General features: G+C 41.5%; 1 pseudogene across 1 annotated transcript; it reads left to right on the forward strand.

The window, feature by feature from the left end:
* Positions 1–8,579: 8,579 nt before the first annotated feature.
* LOC306876661 (putative nuclease HARBI1) lies at positions 8,580–16,807 on the forward strand (annotated as a pseudogene). Its single transcript has 2 exons — positions 8,580–9,174; positions 16,566–16,807. The product of its transcript is annotated as a putative nuclease HARBI1 (transcript).
* Positions 16,808–21,972: the final 5,165 nt, after the last annotated feature.

A 21,972-nucleotide genomic window follows, 5' to 3' on the forward strand; every position in this document is an offset into this window, starting at 1 on the left:
ATCACAATTTAGAATTTATTTTTTCAGAATTCTCAGTTTTACTCTTATAATTCTGATGTTTATTTTGGCAGAAATAAGTTTCCACAGAAATCTTTCACACATGTACTTCTTCAAATTGTGCATAAACATGGGTCACGACAGGTTTTCATTAATTTCCCAGGAAATCGTGCAGTAGGAGGAGCTGTTATACAGTCATCAACATCTGGGGACTGGGTTGCTGAAAAGGCCATTGACAGCAATCGCGGCTTCCAGCAGTTGTATACGGGATGCTCCTCAACTCTCAATCAGTCTAACCCATGGTGGAGGCTGGATCTGCATGATGTTTATCGAGTTAGTGAAGTGGTTATCACTAACAGAAATGACAGCTATGCAGAACAAATAAATGGAGCGGAGATTCATATTGGAAACACTTTGGAGAACAACGGCAACAACAATCCCATGTGAGACCTTTGAGGTTGAAAAAACATGAGACATTGAGCACAAATGTGTATGTGAAGATACAACGCTATCTTTATCTCCATCTGTTTCTCTCTCTGTCTGTAGATGTGCAGTTATTCCTGCTATTCCAGCAGGTGAGTCCTACAGCTACTCATGCGGTGCCATGGAGGGACGTTATGTGATTGTTCATATTCCTGGAGATTGGAAGATTCTCACTCTTTGTGAGGTTGAAGTCTACGGGTATTTGGCAGGTGATTCATTGTTGTAGAGCCATATATTCAATGCTGTACATAAATATACACTGAACAATATTATAAACGCAACACTTTTGTTTTTGCCCCCATTTTCATTTTCATTTTTTTGAACTCAAAGCTCTAAAACTTTTTCTATGTACACAAAAGGCCTATTTTTCAATATTTCTAAATATTCACAAATCTGTCTAAATCTGTGTTAGTGAGCACTTCTCCTTTGCCGAGATAATCCATCCACCTCACAGGTGTGGCATATCAAGATGCTGATTAGACAGCATGATTATTGCACAGGTGTGCCTTAGGCTGGCCACAATAAAAGGCCACTCTAAAATGTGCAGTTTTATCACACAGCACAATGCCACAGATGTCGCAAGTTTTGAGGGAGCGTGCAATTGGGATGCTGACTGCAGGAATGTCCAACAGAGCTGTTGCCCATGAATTGAATGTTAATTTCTCTACCATAAGCCGTCTCCAAAGGCGTTTCAGAGAATTTGGCAGTACATACAACCGGTCTCACAATTGCAGACCACGTGTAACCACACCAGCCCAGGACTGCCTGGGCACCACATACAATAGTACCAGCCCAGCATCTTCACTTCCAAGATCGTCTGAGACCAGCCACCCGGACAGCTGCTGCAACAATCAGTTTGCATAACCGAAGAATTTCTGCACAAACTGTCAGAAACTGTCTCAGGGAAGCTCATCTGCATGCTCGTCATCCTCATCGGGGTCTCGACCTGACTGCAGTTCATCGTCATAACCGACTTGAGTGGGCAAATGCTCTCATTCGATGGCGTCTGGCACTTTAGAGAGGTGTTCTCTTCATGGATGAATCCCGGTTTTCACTGTACAGGGCAGATGGCAGACAGTGTGTATGGCGTCGTGTGGGTGAGCGGTTTGCTGATGTCAACGTTGTGGATCGAGTGGCCCATGGTGGCGGTGGGGTTATGGTATGGGCAGGTGTATGTTATGGACAAGGAACACAGGTGCATTTTATTGATGGCATTTTGAATGCACAGAGATACCGTGAAGAGATCCTGAGGCCCATTGTTGTGCCATTCATCCACGACCATCACATCATGTTGCAGCATGATAATGCACGGCCCCATGCTGCAAGGATCTGTACACAATTCCTGGAAGCTGAAAACATCCCAGTTCTTGCATGGCCAGCATAATCACCGGACATGTCACCCATTGAGCATGTTTGGGATGCTCTGGATCGGCGTATACAACAGCGTGTTCCAGTTCCTGCCAATATCCAGCAACTTCGCACAGCCATTGAAGAGGAGTGGACCAACATTCCACAATCAACAACCTGATCAACTCTATGCGAAGGAAATGTGTCGCACTGCGTGAGGCAAATGGTGGTCACACCAGATACTGACTGGTTTTCAGACCCCCCGGACACCGTCAATACAGTAAAACTGCACATTTTAGAGTGGCCTTTTATTGTGGCCAGCCTAAGGCACGCCTGTGCAATAATCATGCTGTCTAATCAGCATCTTGATATGCCACACCTGTGAGGTGGATGGATTATCTCAGCAAAGGAGAAGTGCTCACTAACACAGATTTAGACAGATTTGTGAACAATATTTGAGAGAAATAGGCCTTTGGTGTACATAGAAAAAGTCTTAGATCTTTGAGTTCAGCTCATGAAAAATGGGGGCAAAAACAAAAGTGTTGCGTTTATCATTTTGTTCAGTGTATACTTCCTGTGATATCATGCCAAACTTAAAACGCACTTTAAATTGATACAAAATCATAATTTTTGCAATCCTGTTTTGACGACGGTTGTTGATGTAGAAATGACTGGGTTCAACTGCAGTCACAGTTCACTAATAACTTTCCCCATGACATTTCTTTTCATATATTTTTTAGAAAATCTGGCAGTAGCTGGTGCTGCTACACAGTCGTCAACATCGGGGGACTGGTTTGCTGAAAAGGCCATTGACCGAGGTCTCCAGCAGTTGTATACGGGATGCTCCTCAACTCTCAGCGAGACTAACCCATGGTGGAGGCTGGATCTGCGTCATATTTACAGAGTTAGTGAAGTAGTCATCACTAACAGAAAAGATTGTTGTGCAGAACGAATAAACGGAGCAGAGATTCACATCAGAAACTCTTTGGAGAACAACGGCAACAACAATCCAATGTGAGAAACCTGAAGTTGAAAGAGAATAATAATCGAGCAGAAATGTGAAGGATTAATGCATATGACAGTATTTTTATATCCCTCATGTGTTTCTCTGTCTGTAGATGTGCTGTTATTCCTGCTATTCCAGCAGGTGAGTCCTACAGCTACTCATGCGGTGGGATGGAGGGACGTTACGTGAATCTGATCATTCCTGGAGACACGAAGACACTCACTCTGTGTGAGGTGAAGGTCTATGGAGAAGGTATGATATAGTTATTATAAACTCAAGTAAATTGTGTGAATGGTCCAAACAACTTTCCTACAGTTAAAATGTTAATTTAAGTTGATGTTTTATTATTTACATGAGTGACTATATATTTTTAGGTCCTGTTTTAAAAAGATCATTTGTAAAAATGCTGTTTAACTCCAGCAAGGATTTGACCAACTCTTCAGTGAGAGAAAATGTTCTGAAACAGGTGAGAGAAAGAAACAAATCCAAATCCTCAATGTCTTTGTGGACATTTTAAAAGGAGTAGTATGAATGTATTTGTTTATTTATTGATTGATTTTACATATCATAAAGCTTCTTTTAAACATGAAGATTTAGGTGCATCATAATATTCTGACTTTAATTTTTGTGTTATGTTATTTTCAGTTGAGATCTGCTCTAGCTGCTAGAGGACTCACAGATGTGACTCTGCGTTGGTCTCAAACCCCTAAACAGGTGATTCAGAAAGTGAATGCAGCTAAAGGTGAGTCTGTTCTCATAACTGTACAATAACTTATAAAACCATGTGGTATAATAAACAAAAATATTTCATTTACAGGTCGTTGTAGGGAAAGTTAATACTCTGGAAATCAACACTGTCTTTATTCGCTTTCATATTCATTTAAGACAATTATTTTCATTCTTAATACAGTGACAGAAATTTCTTCATGTGTTTACAATGTAACTTTTAAAGCACTTCTGCTTACTTCCCTGTTGCTGCTTTCTTTATGAACTATAAAACATCTTGTGTAATAATGTATCGTCCACAAATAGAGATAAATATTAATAAATATAATTAGAGTAATTAAATGTCATTAACATTCACACAATCCACACATGTAATTAAGCTTAATTTTCTCTATATTCATTGTCAATATTCATTTTTTTTGTAACATTATATATTGTACATTTAATTGTTTTCATGTTCTTGTTTTATTACATTTTCTGGCGTTTAATATTGTTGTACCATCGGAGCTGTGATAAGATGAATGTAATCCCACAGGAATGGAGAGAGAACAGTGCATGCATGTGGCCCAGTAGTGCACAACACAACGCAAATAAAAAAAGCAAACATAAGCTCACAACACAACGACATTAAGCCACAACACAACGGAAATGCTCCCGACCACTAGGGGATGTAAACATTGTATGCACCATGTAATGACAGTGGTGGAAGATTTTTTTTTTTTTTTTTTTTTTTTTATGATACATGCATGTAATGTGTGCATCAAAAAATAAAAATATATATAACATTTTCTTTCTCTATAATATCAATATTTACCATTGCATTGCTTGTTACTCCAACTTCACTCCTCGTTGTAGCTGTCTTTGCTCTGGTCACATGTACCATGCTGTGGGATGCAGGTTCAATAACTCTTCAAAAGGCCATGAAATGGTTCTACATCTCAAACCTAGATTGGGTGAGACATGTTTTCAGAAAATACACACCACACAATGTAATAACAATGCCAGTTAGTTTGCCTACACTGAACCTGAAGGTTACTTTCAAAATTGACATGCAAGTACTCTTATGAAAAAAAAAAAAGATTTTAGCTGGGATTTTAGCTTATTCTCCCTCATGTCATGCTAAACCATTATGAATTCCTTCTGTGCGAAAAAAAAAAAATCGAAATAGCTGACTGACACGGACATTATTTAGAACATTTCTGTATGCCAATGAAGAAAGCAAGCCATATGGGTTTACAACGACATAAAGGTGAGTATATGATGACAGATATATTTTTATTTTTGGGTGAATCATCTGTTGACTCGTTAACACTTGTTGCCCAAACCCACAGAAGAGCTTTTTGAACAAACAGGCAACCACAGCGACAAAACAAATTCACAATAGGCCTACACTGTGCTCGGTAATATAGTAAAGTATATGAGGGTTTAGATCTTACCTGGTGTAGAACCGCATGCTATTGTCATTCTTGAAGTATCAGAAGTGATGTTAAAATCCTTACATCTACTAACGTTACTCTGAATCCACTTATTGCGAGTTTCTTCGTCCAGGGGAGAAGTGTGAAAAACCTTTGAGAAGCTTCACAAAACGGGACATGGAACTCTTCATTAAATAATTATATTGCTGTGCTATACTTAATTTGTTATATTATAGCAATAAAATGTATACATTTTATTTTATATTAATCATTCATTGACAAAAGATTCGGAATCTTTTATAAGCCCTGAGATTTCACCGGAAATACGTAGGCTGCGTGCCGTGCATAGAGTCCATTGCCCGCTTCTGCAGACCAACTGCTAAAATGTCTCTTCATTTTCGTTAACTAAAACGAGACGAAACAAAATGTTATAACGTTATTTCGTCTCGTTTAGTCACGTTATTATTATTATTATTTTGCAGTATTTCTGTTTCCTGTGTCTCACTTCTGGGGCTGCATCAGGTTGCACTGCGCAGATGCAGGCGACGTCACTTCCTCAAGCCCCACATTATTTAGAAGACGATAACAAATATGTTAACATATTAACAGAGGCCAGCACTACCCTTTTGTTGAAAGACGTCACATCTGATTTGTTACGAGCATTAGTGACAGAATCATCAGCCAATCAATTTTGACTTTCAATGACAGCGCGCCCTCTGGGTCCAGCTACGTGCCCAGTGCTACCCCCAGCATTAGACTGCCCCTTTAAGATAAATGAAGTGAAGTGAAGTGACATACTGCCAAGTATGGTGACCCATACTCGGAATTCGTGCCATCCAAAGTGCACACACACAGCAGTGAACACACACCGTGAACACACACCCGGAGCAGTGGGCGGCCATTTATGCTGCGGCGCCCGGGGAGCAGTTGGGGGTTCGGTGCCCCCCTGAGAGAGAGCGCTGGACATTCACTCCCCCCACCTACAATCCCTGCCGGCCCGAGACTCGAACCCGCAACCTTTGGATTACGAGTCCGACTCTCTAACCATTAGGCCACGACTTCCCCCAAATCAGGGATCCCTTTAATCAGGGATTTCTAAGGTACGAACATGAAAGTAAACGAACAGAAAATGACAGTTGCAGTCATCGGCGCCTACACCAGATCTTGTTGCCGATCTGCTAAAATAGTCTTTTCCAAGGCGCTCTTTTGCAGACAAAAGTGAATAACTGAGAAAGGAAGACCTATTTAAAAGTGCTGAGCGTGCCAAACCACTAGAGCAATACACATCAGAAGAACTTTATGCACGTTTTCGCTTTGGGAGAGATGACATTAAGTACGTTGCAGATCTTGTCAGGCCAACACTCCAACACCAAACCAAAAGCAGTCATGCTTTATCTGTGTAGGAACAGTGCTTAATCGCTCTGCGCTTTTACGCATGTGGGACTTTCTACCAAGTAATTGTTGACAATATGGGAGTGAGAAAAGCAACCGTGAGTAATGTGGTGAAGGCTATGTCAGTAGCACTGGGCAGTCTGATCAATCAATTTGTTTCTTTTCCCAAAGATGACCAGACAGCTCAGACTAAGCACAAGTTTATTCAAATGGGGAACATGCCTAGCACTATTGATGCTATTGATTGTACTCATATGCATATCCAAGCACCTTGTGAAAGGGAGTGGGAGTATGTCAATCGAAAGGGGAGGCACAGCATCAATATCCAACATGTGGGCAACGCTGACCTCATAATAACCAACTTTGTTGTGAAATGGCCAGGGTCTGTTCATGATGCACGTATTCTAAGAGGAAGTGCACTATACAGAGAACTTCAATCCCACCGACCAAATGGCATAGTATTGGGAGACAGTGCGCATCCACTCCTAACATGGCAGCGCCACATCAGTGTTGACAAACATTTTACATCGAAAATAACATTCAAATAATTTTAGCAGAGATTTTCATATCCACTAAAACCACACAGCTATCTGCCTGTCTGTCCTTTACAAGGGTTGCATTAAAATAATGCAATGCCACACTTTTTTTCATGTATGTTTAAATATTTAACATAATGAAATGTAGGTAGTTGTGACATACCAGAAGCAAACTGAATGAATGCATTTTTATGTTAAAAAAAGTTGCATATTAAATTCACACTGTTTTGGACCATATGTGTTTTTATAGTCTGTTTTGGTAAATAAGAAAATATGATGAAATTAAAAAAATACTGCCATTTTGTTATGACATATCTGTAGTACTGCACAATTTGAAACTGATTGAAAATCGAGTACCATTACTCCTCTCCTTATTCAGTATCTGCGAGCTGCATCATCTAAGCATCCTTGCTCTTGTGTGACTGGAATTAGTTTACTAATTCTAATTTGCATTATACCCTGCACGCCAATTTTGAATTGCAGATGATAGACTAGTCAAAGCAGGCAGTAAAGCAGAGGAAGTAGGAACTTATTCTGCCTTCACGTGCTATTGGAATTATCGTTAATACGAGCTTCCTAATCAGAAATTGGACGTGAACAGCCTCTCAAGTCCTATTTACTACTGGGAAATTCAGAAATAATTTTGATACCAGAGTTCTTTGTCCATGGACATGGTAATTTGCATAGGTAATTCAGCTGGGTTAATGCACAAACTTCTAAAGATTCTTAAGACACTAATATGTTGCATAGGTATCAACATGTAATATTCATTCTCAATTAGATCATCCGAATGACGAATTGATAGAGACTAAACATGATACAGCTAGAGTGATATTAACTAGTGAACTAGTGGTCTATCATAAGCATGAATAAAATGGTGTACATGCACAAAAACATATACAAGAAGAGTAATAATATACACAATGACCTGAAGATATGTGTGTTCATTCAAAGAAAGGTTTTTCTATGAATTCATTAGAGAAGATTCCATTTTATGACGTAATGTGTCTTTCCTAAGAGGAAGTGTTGCTCTATACGCATTCCATTGAGCAATAAAACAAGTGTTATCAGATGAGTTGCCATGAAACCAGGGGCCTGGAGTCATTGACAGACATACCAGCACCAGTATGTGTATTAGGTGGGGGGTCTGTGACCATTTGTTAATCTAATAACTACTTGATTTGTTAAATCAAATGCAAAATTGTGTGTCTGATTGGTCAAAATGCTACACCTGTTTTTGGGTTCTTGGCTTCAGTAAGGTCTTTCGTTGCCTTGGCCCTAAGGTTCTTCCATCGCAACATAACTTGTTTTATGGTCCTCTTTTGGCCAGACCCCATGGCATTGACATGATTGGTTATGTCCTCCCAAATGTTGTGTTTTACTTTTTTGGTCACTTCTCCACCCTTTGCAGAGCTGAAACATCCTACTATCAAGGCAAAATTGGCCCGAACACCCTCCAGCAGTGCACAAGTTTCTGCCACAGTGAAATTAGGCCCTTTTGAGTCCATGGTTCCAACTCTTTGGTGTAGTCAACACTGATCTTAAAATCCTTGAGCATGATTGCTTTGTCTTGTGCTCAATTAGGCTTACACCAATCAGCTCATTGCTGTATAATGGGTGACACCATTTAAACACATGTCTTTGCACCCATTTCTCTTAGCCGACAGAGGCACCCACATGGCGGGTATTGTTCATCATTACCGTAGGATAAGGTACCGTCCAAAGGTGCATGCTGAGCGTGCCAAACCACTAGAGCAATACACATCAGAAGAACTTTATGCACGTTTTCGCTTTGGGAGAGATGACATTAAGTACGTTGCAGATCTTGTCAGGCCAACACTCCAACACCAAACCAAAAGCAGTCATGCTTTATCTGTGTAGGAACAGTGCTTAATCGCTCTGCGCTTTTACGCATGTGGGACTTTCTACCAAGTAATTGTTGACAATATGGGAGTGAGAAAAGCAACCGTGAGTAATGTGGTGAAGGCTATGTCAGTAGCACTGGGCAGTCTGATCAATCAATTTTTTTCCTTTCCCAAGGATGACTAGAACACTCAGACTAAGCACAAGTTTTTTCAAATGGGGAACATGCCTAGCACTATTGGTGCTATTGATTGTACTCATGTGCATATCCAAGCACCTTGTGAAAGGGAGTGGGAGTATGTCAATCGAAAGGGGAGGCACAGCATCAATATCCAACTTGTGGGCAACGTCGACCTCATAATTTTAGCAGAGATTTTCATATCCACTAAAACCACACAGCTATCTGCCTGTCTGTCCTTTACAAGGGTTGCATTAAAGTAATGGAATGCCACACTTTTTTTCATGTTTTTAAAAATATTTAACATAATGAAATGTAGGTAGTTGTGATATAGCGGAAGCAAACTGGATGAATGCATTTTTATGTAAAAGAAAGTTGCATATTAAATTCACACTGTTTTGGACCATATGTGTTTTTATAGTCTGTTTTGGTAAATAAGAAAATATGATGAAATATAACAAAATGGCAGTATTTTTGTAGCCATATCTGTAGTACTGCACAATTTGAAACTGATTGAAAATCGAGCAGATCTTCAGCAGATCAGACAATTTTGTGTGACTAGAATTAGCTTACTAATGCTAATTTGCATTATACCCTACACGTCAATTTTGAATTGCAGATGATAGACTAGTCAAAGCAGGCAGTAAAGCACAGGAAGTAGGAACTTATGCTGCCTTCACGTGCTATTGGAATTATCGTTAATACGAGCTTCCTAATCGGAAATGGGACGTGAACAGCCTCTCAAGTCGTATTTACTACTGGGAAATTCAGAAATAATTTTGATACCAGAGTTTCCGAGTTGGGCGGGTCATAAACTTTAAGCATGGTGGAGGGGACAATCATTGCTGATGTCAATGCTGTTCTCACAACAACTACATCCCTTTGTTTTGTCGCTAAAGGGGTGGTGATGGCGCAGTGGATAAGACACATGCCTTTGGTGTGAGAGACCCGGGTTCGAATCCACTGTGAGACACCAATGTGTCCCTGAGCAAGACACTTAACCCCCTAGTTGCTCCAGAGGCGTGCGACCTCTGACATATATAGCAATTGTAAGTTGCTTTGGATAAAAGCGTCAGCTAAATGAATAAATGTAAATGTAAATTAGTGTATTTATAGGCTAGATATGAACAATAATTCGAAGCATATTGTATGTTTTATAAGCAGTGAAATAAGCATGTATTTGACCGAAATTCCAGAATTGTCAGCAAACTGCATGTAAAGCACGGTGAATGTTTATATGATTATCAACCAATGTGATTCTACATTTTATTTTTTCCGACATTAAAGCACTTGAATACGACAAGCTCGTAATCATGACTTCATAAGTAGGAAATAGGAAATTTCCGATAGCACGTGAAGGCAGCATTAGAAACAGCATGCAAACAAGTGGCTGTGAACATTATCCAACCACCAACTTCGATCTACAAAGAAATTTGAGTGTGATTCTGCTTAAAGTTATACTGTAACTTTTGATATGTCAGTGGTTGAAGCATTAAACCACAAGTTTTAGAGATTAATTAACATTGCCACCAACATGGGAGACACTATGGCTATGTTGGGGTGGATAGCGTTAGTCATGGAATCCCATGTCAGCCCAGGCCTGGTTGTACAAGGGTACTAGATGGCACTAAATGCCCTCAAACAAAGGCACAAGCAATTAACGATCTGGCAAACTATCCAATGTGTTTTTGCGGCACTGAGCAATGTATCCAATCACAGACACCTCTGTTGATTTCTTCAGTGCAATCAGAAAAGTTAGCGTTTTCAGAATTCACTCACTGCTGAAAGCACCGGAGTTTTCGCTTGTGAATCAGCTCATGAGTGCAGACGTGATGTAAATAAGAGATTCATTGTGTTCATTAGAGAGCTTCATTGATTATAATGGAACATTGTGAGATCGCAATGAACTAAGATGAGTGATGCGTTTAGTAATAATAATGGGAGCACGCTTTGCATGATTTCTTGGCTATGATGCATTCAGAATTTGTAAGAAACTTTCATTTTTCATTCTCAAAATATCAGTGATTTACACAGTGTAACGGGGTGAGGAATCACACGACAGGGAAGGCAGGTTAAAGGCCCCGAAGCGTGGCTTTATTGAGGAGTGATGGGCAACAACTGGGAAAAGGGTCCTTGTGGGTGCTCCAGTGCGGTGAGTGCTCTCTTCTTCCTTTCCCAGTGCAGTAAATCTGTGAAGTGTTCCAGTGGGGCTGGTCGGTTACACGCTGCTGTCTGTGGGAGAAATGAGAGGGCGAGTTAGTGCTTGGTCTCATGGAGTCGTCTCTCTGGGTGTGAGGCTTACGTGGCTTATAGCCACCACCTGATGAGCCACAGCTTTGACCGATCAGCCTGTGATGAGGATGGGCAGGTGTTCCTCGCTTGTTTCCAGGGCAACGCTGATGACACTTCGGGACGCTCGTCACAACAGACACAGTGATACAGCAATGGACGGGACAAAAATGTATACATGTGTATACACGTTTACAGAGGTGTAAAGAGTACTCAAAAGTGAAAGTAAAGATACTCAGTTAAATTTTTACTCAATTAAAAGTACAAGTATCTTGCCAAAAACACTTGAGTAAAAGTAAAAAAGTACTACTTTAAAATGTACTCAAGTATTAAAACAGTAGAGGTACTTTTTTTCTGACAGACATTCAGAAGTTTGGTTAAAGGGAGAAAACAAAACAAAACGGAATGGCACTGGTCAAACACATTTCTAGTGCAGCGATAACAATTATAATGCACCACAGCGGAAGATACGTACACACACACACACACACACACAAATGTATTTGTTTATTTATTTATATAGCACATTTAAACAACTAAAAGTTGACCAAAGTGCTTTACATAACAAAATACAACAAAACAGCAGAGCAAAATTATAAACTAATAATTAAAAATAATAATCCCAATAGATAAATACACAAAACACTTCATTTAACTTGCCACAAATCGGTCAAGAAGATGAGATTTAAGCATAACTTTAAAAATAGATAGAGAAGAAGTTGTTCGGATGGCAACCGGAAGATTGTTCCAGAGTGTAGGACCAACAATTTCAAAGGCTCGATCGCCACGGTATTTTAATCTGGACCTAGGGATTGATAAAGTTCCCAAAAATCTGGATCTGAGTGGCCTCACGGAATTGTGTGTTTGCAACAAATCAGTGAGGTAAATTGGTGCAAGATTGTGAAGTGATTTAAAAACCAATGTTAAGATTTTATATTCCACTCTAAGTTTAACTGGTAACCACTCTAATGTGTTCAGAATGGGAGTAATGTGCTGGAATTTACGCGTGCCAGTCAATAACCTGGCTGCTGCATTTTGAACCAGTTGCAATCGGTCCATGGAGGACTGATTTATCCCATAATACAACGAATTGCAATAGTCTAGTCTAGATGTCACAAATGCATCAATTACTTTTTCGAATATCTGTGTTGAGAGGAAAGTTTTAACTTTAGCCAAACGTCGAAGATGAAAAAAACATAACCTGACCACACTATTTATTTGTTTATCAAATTTAAGACTGGAATCAAATAAGACACCCAGATTCCTTACACAGGGAGTAATCCAATGGGCCAAATTACCAATATCGAGATTATGAGAATTGAAAGCATCACTAGGTCCAAACAGAATCACCTCGGTTTTACCTTCATTAAGTGTCAAGAAATTACTCGTGAGCCATGATTTAAGTTCCTCAATACATACACCCAACTTTGTTAAAGCATTTTTTTCTCCAGGTTTAAAAGAGAGATATAACTGTGTATCATCAGCATATAAATGAAAAGAAATATCATATTTCTTGAAAATAGAACCCAACGGCAGCATATAAATCATGAATAAAGTTGGGGCAAGAATGGAACCCTGAGGGACGCCACAAATCAGAGGACCACTAGAAGAAGTATATTGTCCTGTACGTACAAAGAATTTTCGGTTCGTTAAGAAGCTCTGGAACCAATTTAAGACAGTACCTCTCAGACCAACACAATTTTTTAAACGAGAAAGTAATAAGTTGTGATCAACCAAATCAAAAGCTGAGCTTAGATCTAGTAAGATCAAAGCAACAGCATTTCCGGCATCTGTTGACATTAAAATATCATTATAAACTTTTAAGAGAGCTGTTTCTGTACTGTGTAACTTCCTGAACCCAGATTGGAAAGTTTAGTAGATTTGGTTAGATCTCAAAAAGACTTGTAGCTGAACTAGAATAACTTTCTCCAAAATTTTGGACATAAAAGGTAAGTTAGAAACAGGTCTGAAGTTTGAAAGAATCGATGTGTCTGAATTTGGCTTTTTTAAAATTGGCGTTACTAAGGTGTAGCAGACTTCAAGTGGTAACCTCCGGACACCATGGAAACACGACCACACAATAAATGGGGCAATGGACACGTGGAATTTATTCACCTTAAACAGAGTAGTGAGGCAAGATTAGTACACAGACATCGCAAGGCCTACTCTCTCATCCCTCTGCTTCCCCATCTGCATACACCATGCGTCTGAGCGCGAACGCTTAAACAGTAGCGATACATAGCATTTAACGTGTAAATGTCGGCGCTGAATCTCCTCACATAACAGGATAGCACACATAGGAAATATAAATGGAAAATGCTTAACATAATTGTAAAGGCATAACAATTGTAAAGGTTAACATACAATTATGCTTTAAATTCAGAGAGGCACATATTCTCACATATACTGTAATCTCTTAACTGCATCAAAATCTTATTGTTGAACCACTGTGTATAATAAAGTAATTTTTTCCCCACACAAACAGTCTCATTGCATGAAGTACACCACAAGGCAATTAATGTGAAAATAGTTCTAATATATACTGAGGTACACTATTATCAAATTAAATTCACAAATTACATAGTAAACAGTCAAATTAATAATCACAAATCGAAACAACATACCTTAAACAGAGTAGTGAGGCAAGATTAGTACACAGACATCGCAAGGCCTACTCTCTCATTCCTGCATTGAAAGATGCACGTGAAAATGAGGCGCTAACTTTAGCACCGTTAAAAGAACCACTTTCAAAGAAAATAAGCTAATCACACTGATACACATTATGAAATAAACTCTTAACAGTGTTTTACCATCATAATCATAGTGATTACATTACAAAAATACAATAAATGCAAGACAAATATGAGAGAGAAAAACTACCTCTGCTTCCCCATCTGCATACACCATGCGTCTGAGCGCGAACGCTTAAAGGAGAAGCGATATATTTTCCTTTGGTGTGCCACTAATTAAAGCCCCACATACAACAATTAATAGGAACTACCGACCGGAACCATTGAAAATAGAACATTGAAAACAAGTTTTGCTGAAGTTAACAGTTTATACAACATTTTTCCTTACCCATAAAAAAATATCAAATTAAACTTGATTGTCTAAATCGACAGGCTACAAAGGCACATTTCAGACTATCGGGAACTATTCCGGTACTCAGGCTCAGATTAACAAAATGTAACACATCAGAACCAACAATGTGCACAACCTGCTTTAACCCTCTGAGCCCGACAAACACGAATACGCGTTTTGGGGCAGATTTTCCTGATAAGGCAGAAATGAGCTTGAATTACTCTGCCATTTTTGATCGTTCAGATAAGAGCAATACACCATTCGAATCTGTAAGGGGTCTGCTTTTATTTGTATACACTCAAAATAACAACTAAACTTTGTGCTTTTGAAGAATAAATTAAACAAACAGGGTGCGCGCTCTGTCTTCTCCATCTCCGCGATCTGTTTTCAGAAATGCGTCACTAAAATGAAGTGTAACTCAGCGAATACTCAACACACAGACATGAGAGTTATCTCTATAGAAAGCTTCAAGTGTCTTCTTTCAAATGAAATAAGTCATATCGAAAACAAATATTATGTGATGAAGTAATCCGTATGAAACCAACACGTTGTTCAGTCTGTCCCGTCTAACTCATCGCTGCTATACTGTTAGTTTCTGGAAGAAGACGTGCTGAGTAAAGGCTGGATTTCCCTCAAAATAACAGCAAGAGTTCAAGAGAGAGCAAGAGAAGATCGATCTGATTAGTAAGTAATGTTTATGTTTTGCATTAGTTAACGTGTTATTGTGACATAAACTTGAACACATTACTAAGTTGGGTTTTTCCCAAACTACAACACGATGAATGCTACGCATCTAAGAATGTTTAGACCATGTGTATTATTAATAATCTGTTCACAAATATATTTTAATACCGTGCTAAACGATAACCATATTTCTCAGATATAAAATATACTTTTTATAGAGCAAACCCCACTAGAAATTTTACGTTCCCAGAACGTCCTCAGAACGTCCCCGCTGGTGTCAAGGACGTTGTCTAGTAACGTCCCCAGAACGTTCTGAGATGGTCAAGATGTTGAGTTCTTTAAAGGGTTGGGGGACGTTATTTGGAGGACCTTCACAGAACATTCAGGACGTTCTCAGAATGTTTAGGGGACCATATTTTATTTGGAAATTTTACGTTCCCAGAACGTCCTCAGAACGTCCCCTCTGGTGTCAAGGACGTTGTCTAGTAACGTCCCCAGAACGTTCTGAGATGGTCACGATGTTGAGTTCTTTAAAGGGTTGGGGGACGTTATTTGGAGGACCTTCACAGAACATTCAGGACGTTCTCGGAACGTTTAGGGGACCGTATTTTATTTGGAAATCTGATGTTCCCAGAACATTCTCAAAACGTCACAGCTGGTGTCAAGGACGTCACCTGGTAATGTTCCCAGAACGTTCTGAGAAGGTCCCGATGTTGAGTTTTTTTAAAGGGTGAGGGAACGTTATTTGGGGGACCTTAGCAGAACTTTCAGGACGTTCTCGGAACGTTTAGGGGACCGTATTTTATTTGGAAATCTGATGTTCCCAGAACATTCTCAAAACGTCACAGCTGGTGTCAAGGACGTCACCTGGTAATGTTCCCAGAACGTTCTGAGAAGGTCCCGATGTTGAGTTTTTTTAAAGGGTGAGGGAACGTTATTTGGGGGACCTTAGCAGAACTTTCAGGACGTTCTCAGAATGTTTAGGGGACCATATTTTATTTGGAAATCTGATGTTCCCAGAACGTTTTCAAAACGTCATTGCTGGTGTCAAGGACGTCACCTGGTAATGTTCCCAGAACGTTCTGAGAAGGTCCCGATGTTGAGTTTTTTTAAAGGGTGAGGGAACGTTATTTGGGGGACCTTAGCAGAACTTTCAGGACGTTCTCAGAATGTTTAGGGGACCATATTTTATTTGGAAATCTGATGTTCCCAGAACGTTTTCAAAACGTCATTGCTGGTGTCAAGGACGTCACCTGGTAATGTTCCCAGAACGTTCTGAGAAGGCCCCGATGTTGAGTTTTTTTAAAGGGTGAGGGAACGTTATTTGGGATATTTTTGGTTGTGAGATGCTTATATGTATATGCTGTACATTGTGTTATTGCATCCGAGTTGCGCAACGGTTCCTGTTTCACGTAGCGATCATCTGCTTAGGACATGTTCAGGCATGTTAGCTGCCCCCATGCAGCGTTTACGTGCGTATAGCCCCCTCTTGTGGACATTTAGAACATAAGCGCCCATGTTATATAGTAATATAGTGTTGTTATATTTCTATATTTTCTATATTTCAGATTGCCCACATCTCATCACGCCTGTTGAACCCGCCCGGTTAGGACCACCAGGGGGTCCAGCAGCAGTCAAAACACGCCTTGGATGGACTCTTCAAGGTCCTACTCATGAGGTTCGTCGTGAGATCAACACACACCAGTGTTTCTTCAACTCTGTTCTCCCCAACACAGACCTGTTTGCTCATGCCGAGAGACTATGGCAGATGGATGTGATTCCCTACCACAGTGCCAAGATAGCGACATGATCCAAACTAGATCAAGAAGCGATCAGACTCCTGCAGGAAAGGACTAGGCGAGTGGAAGTGGAAGGTACGATGCGGTATGCCACACCGCTCCTTCGTAGGCAGAGTATGCCACTCTTGACTATGCCAAAGGAAGCTGTTCTCCCTCAGCTCAGAAATGTTGAGAAAAGACTGCTTAAGAATCCAGGGCAGGCGTCTGCCTACCAAGCTGAGATCACTAGACTGAAGGAAGCAGGTTATGTGACCAAGCTGGAACCTACACAGGTTGATAGCTCCACAGAGTCATGGTATATCCCTCACCATATGGTTCAGCACAATAACAAGAACCAGGTTGTCTACAACTGCTCTTTTCAGTTCGAAGGTCACAGCCTTAATGAGTTCCTCCTTCCAGGACCCACACTAGGCCCATCACTACTGGCAGTCCTGCTCCGCTTTAGAGAGCACCTTGTAGCCGTAAGCAGCGATATTCGTGGCATGTTTCACCAGGTGAGACTGCTCCCCGGTGACATGCCCTTGCTCCGTTTCCTGTGGCGAGATTTGGAGCTTGAGAGACCCCCTGACGTGTACCAGTGGCAGGTGCTCCCCTTTGGCACCACGTGCAGCCCCTGCTGTGCCATATATGCCCTGCAGAGACACGTGATGGATCACAGTCAGCCGGGAGACCAATTCAGAGAGGTAATTGAGAGATCATTTTATGTCGACAATTGCTTGCACAGTCTTCACTCCCCCCAAGAGGCCAAAGACTTAGTTGATCGACTTCGAGCACTTCTAGCCACTGGAGGTTTTGAGCTTCGACAATGGGCCAGCAATTGTCCATCTGCAATTACTCACCTCCCCACTGAATCCAGATCCAGTACCTGTGACCTCTGGCTCAATCAAGGCCAACAAGATGTCCATGAGCCTACACTTGGACTGCAGTGGCATTGTCAGTCTGAAACTCTCCGGTACAAGCACAGAGCCAGACGCTCTTCCTCAGTAACAATGCGTCAGATCTACCGAGTACTAGCGAGCCAATATGATCCTCTTGGCTATCTTATCCCTTACACCACGAGGGCTAAGATACTAGTACAACGTCTGTGGGACAAGAAGCGTGACTGGCACGACCCACAGTTGCCTAAGGATCTACTTACATCATGGCATGAGTGGGAGAGGGAGTTGAGTGGAATAGAGGAGGTATCTCTGCCCCGGTGCTACTCTCGATCACCCCAAGACCACCAATTATGTAAATACGACATCCACGTCTTCTGTGACGCCTCGGAGCAGGCCTATGGTTCAGTGGCTTACCTGCAGACAGAGCACAAAGAGGGTCAAGTCGAGGTGGCCTTCATCGCCGCCAGGTCCCGAGTTGCCCCACGCAAGCAACAATCCATACCACGCCTAGAGTTATGTGCCGCCATCAGTGGAGCACAGTTATCTCAGCTTCTGACCACAGAGCTTACAATTCCCATCCGCTCCACTACGCTCTGGTCGGACTCCACCACTGTGCTCACGTGGTTAACATCTGATTCATGCCGTTACAAGGTGTTTGTGGGAACAAGAGTAGCGGACATCCAGGAGATGACAGCATCTGCTGTCTGGCGCTGTCAGATCTTCAGACAACCCACTCGTGGCAAGCCTCTACGAGATCTCTCCAAAGAAAACCGGTGGAGCCAGGGGCCAGCATTTCTTAAGCTACCCTCAGAAAGTTGGCCTGAGCAGCCTCCTTTTCCGCTTGAAGTGCCAAGCTGCGAACTAAGACCGTCATCCTTGTCTGGGTTATTGACCACTATTACACCCTCAGCTAAGCTGCAGCACTATGACACGCTGGCAGAGTGCCTGAATGCCTATGGGCAGGAGCTTCATGGGGCGGCCTATACCTCCAGTGTTGACCTCCAAAGGGACGTTCAACATGCAGTCCTCTGTCAAGCCCAAACTGAGTCCTTTCCCGACGAACTATGTCTTCTGAAGTCTGGGAAACCAGTATCATCCGTGAGCAGACTGATCACACTCTCCCCGGAGCTTGACTCTGCTACTGGACTTATTCGAGTTGGAGGACGTTTACGCCACTGTGAGGTACTGGAAGAAGATGCTGTGCATCCAGTTGTCCTCGACCCCCGACATCCAATCACAACACTAATAATAAAGGATTACGATGTAGGCTGCGTCATCCGGGTACAGAGCGGTTGTTTGCAGAAATCAGGAGAACGTACTGGATACTACGAGGGCGTGAAGCTGTCCGTCGACACCAGCGCCAGTGTACAGAGTGTAGGAGGTGGAGAGGCCGCCCAGAAATCCCTCTCATGGCTGATCTACTCCTCACCAGACAGAGATACTTCCGTCCAGCTTTCTACTCAACCGGCATGGACTGCTTCGGTCCCTTCCTCATTAAGATCGGCCGACATAACGAGAAGAGGTGGGGCATCATCTTTAAGTGTATGACCACAAGGGCAACCCATCTAGATCTTCTCACCAGTATTGATTCTGACTCTTTCCTGATGTCTCTACGACGGTTTATTGCCAGACGAGGCAAACCGTATGAATTATTGTGTGACCAAGGCACCAATTTCAAGGGAGGAGAACGTGAACTGAATGATGCCTTCGCTGCTCTTCAAGTTGAGCTGCAGAGCCACCTTACCAATCAGCAGATCAAGTTTACATACAACCCGCCAAGCGCCCCTCACTTCGGCGGCTGCTGGGAGAGAGAGATCCGCTCTATCAAGGCAGCCCTCAGGGTGACCATCGGAGCCCAGACTGTTACTGAGGAAGTGTTGAGGACAGTCTTGATTGAGGTGGAATGCATCCTTAATTCAAAGCCTCTTGGGTATACCTCCTCTGATGTTGCTGACCTTGACCCGATCACCCCGTACTGTTTCCTGATTGGCCGCCGAGACGCATCATTACCTCAGGTCATCTACCAAGAGTCAGAGATCCTGAGTCGGCGACGCTGGCGCCATAGCCAACTGCTTGCAGAGCACTTTTGGAGACATTTTCTGAAGTACTACTTACCAGATCTCCAAGAAGTGGAAAACAGAGAAAAAGACTTTGGAGATCGGAGATGTAGTCTTGATCATTGACCCCCAATTGCCCCGTGCCCTTTGGCCAGTTGGCAAAATCACTCAGGTGTTCCCAGGCGCTGATGGTCGAGTCCGGACCGCCAATGTAGATGTCAAGGGGAAGACCCACACACGAGTTGTGGCCCGTCTCATCCAGCTTCAAGCCCTACCTGAGGACGACTAAGACAAAATATAGACCTTTTGTGAGATGAGCGAATTCAGATTCTGAATTCGGGGGCGGCTGTACAAAAGGCTCAGTTGTGTCTGTGTCCCGTACGATTTTGACCAGTCACAAAGTTACAGCGACGTCACGAGAGGAGGCGGAGCTAAAAATCACAGGTAGAGATGGACGCAGAGCACATGAGAAGACGGAGAGTTCAGCAGCTTCATTCTATTTAGTTCAGTGTTTCTGTAAGACGTTGACTTCAAGTTTATACTGGGTTACAGTGTGCGTACATGTGAAGTAAGTGATCGCTGTCTATATTTCCTGTTATTATTGTATGAGTGGCTGTTATTCTTGTATCGATTAAGTAGTAGCTGATTAGCATAGTACTACCCGTATTACCTGTTTGATTTAGTCTATTCAAAGTATTTCTGAGATATTTTTGGTTGTGAGATGCTTATATGTATATGCTGTACGTACATTGTGTTATTGCATCCGAGTTGCGCAATGGTTCCTGTTTCACGTAGCGATCATCTGCTTAGGACATGTTCAGGCATGCAAGCTGCCCCCATGCAGGTGTTTACGTGCGTATAGCCCCCTCTTGTGGACATTTAGAACATAAGCGCCCATGTTATATAGTAATATAGTGTTGTTATATTTCTATTGTGTGCTGACCAGTGGTTTAATGTTTATTGTGGAACTTCTGTATATTCATACCATTGTTTATTTCTCTTGTCTGATACATTTCAGAAACCATACATGTATACCTAAAGTCTTCAGTAAATCCAACATCATCCAACTCTGTTGTGTACCTCTCTTCAATTAAGAAATCATCTCACTCAGTTCTGACAGACTGCCTGCTGTGTTTCACACCCCCAAGATTAATACACCATCGAACCCTCCGTTTCAGTCACGATATGGAGCTCTTTAAAGGGTTCGGGGACGTTATTTGGGAGACCTTAATGGAGCTTTCAGGACGTTCTCTGAATGTTTAGGGGACCATATTTTATTTGTAAATTTGATGTTCCCAGAACGTTTCTAAATGGTCACAATGTTAAGTTCTTTTAAGGGTTGGGGGATGTTTTTTGGTGGACCTTCAGAGAGCATTCAAGACGTTCTCGGGCCGTTTAGTGGACCAGTACTATAGGACATTACCTCTAAGTCCATGTTTTCAAGACCTTTGGGGGACCAACCTAGAATGTTATTTTTTGGTCCTTTTTAGGTATTTCCATCACATTTACTGAATATTTTCAGAACCTTTAGTAACATCACAGGAAACTTTAGGGGATCAAACTATAATGTTACTGCAACACATCTTTCACACTGGTTCTTGGTCTTCAAAACCTAATCGGGCATAAGCACTGTCTTCACGCTTAACATATTCAAAGATAAACAAACAAAGCAGGAATTCGTCATTCATCTGCATTGTGAACAAAAACAGATTATAACATAATACAGGTCCTTCTCAAAAAATTAGCATATTGTGATAAAGTTCATTATTTTCTGTAATGTACTGATAAACATTAGACTTTCATATATTTTAGATTCATTACACACAACTGAAGTAGTTCAAGCCTTTTATTGTTTTAATATTGATGATTTTGGCATACAGCTCATGAAAACCCAAAATTCCTATCTCAAAAAATTAGCATATTTCATCCGACCAATAAAAGAAAAAAGTGTTTTTAATACAAAAAAAGTCAACCTTCAAATAATTATGTTCAGTTATGCACTCAATACTTGGTCGGGAATCCTTTTGCAGAAATGACTGCTTCAATGCGGCGTGGCATGGAGGCAATCAGCCTGTGGCACTGCTGAGGTGTTATGGAGGCCCAGGATGCTTCGATAGCGGCCTTAAGCTCATCCAGAGTGTTGGGTCTTGCGTCTCTCAACTTTCTCTTCACAATATCCCACAGATTCTCTATGGGGTTCAGGTCAGGAGAGTTGGCAGGCCAATCGAGCACAGTAATACC

This window comes from Barbus barbus (assembly GCF_936440315.1).
Source record: "Barbus barbus genome assembly, chromosome: 2".
NCBI classification, from domain to species: Eukaryota; Metazoa; Chordata; class Actinopteri; order Cypriniformes; family Cyprinidae; genus Barbus; species Barbus barbus.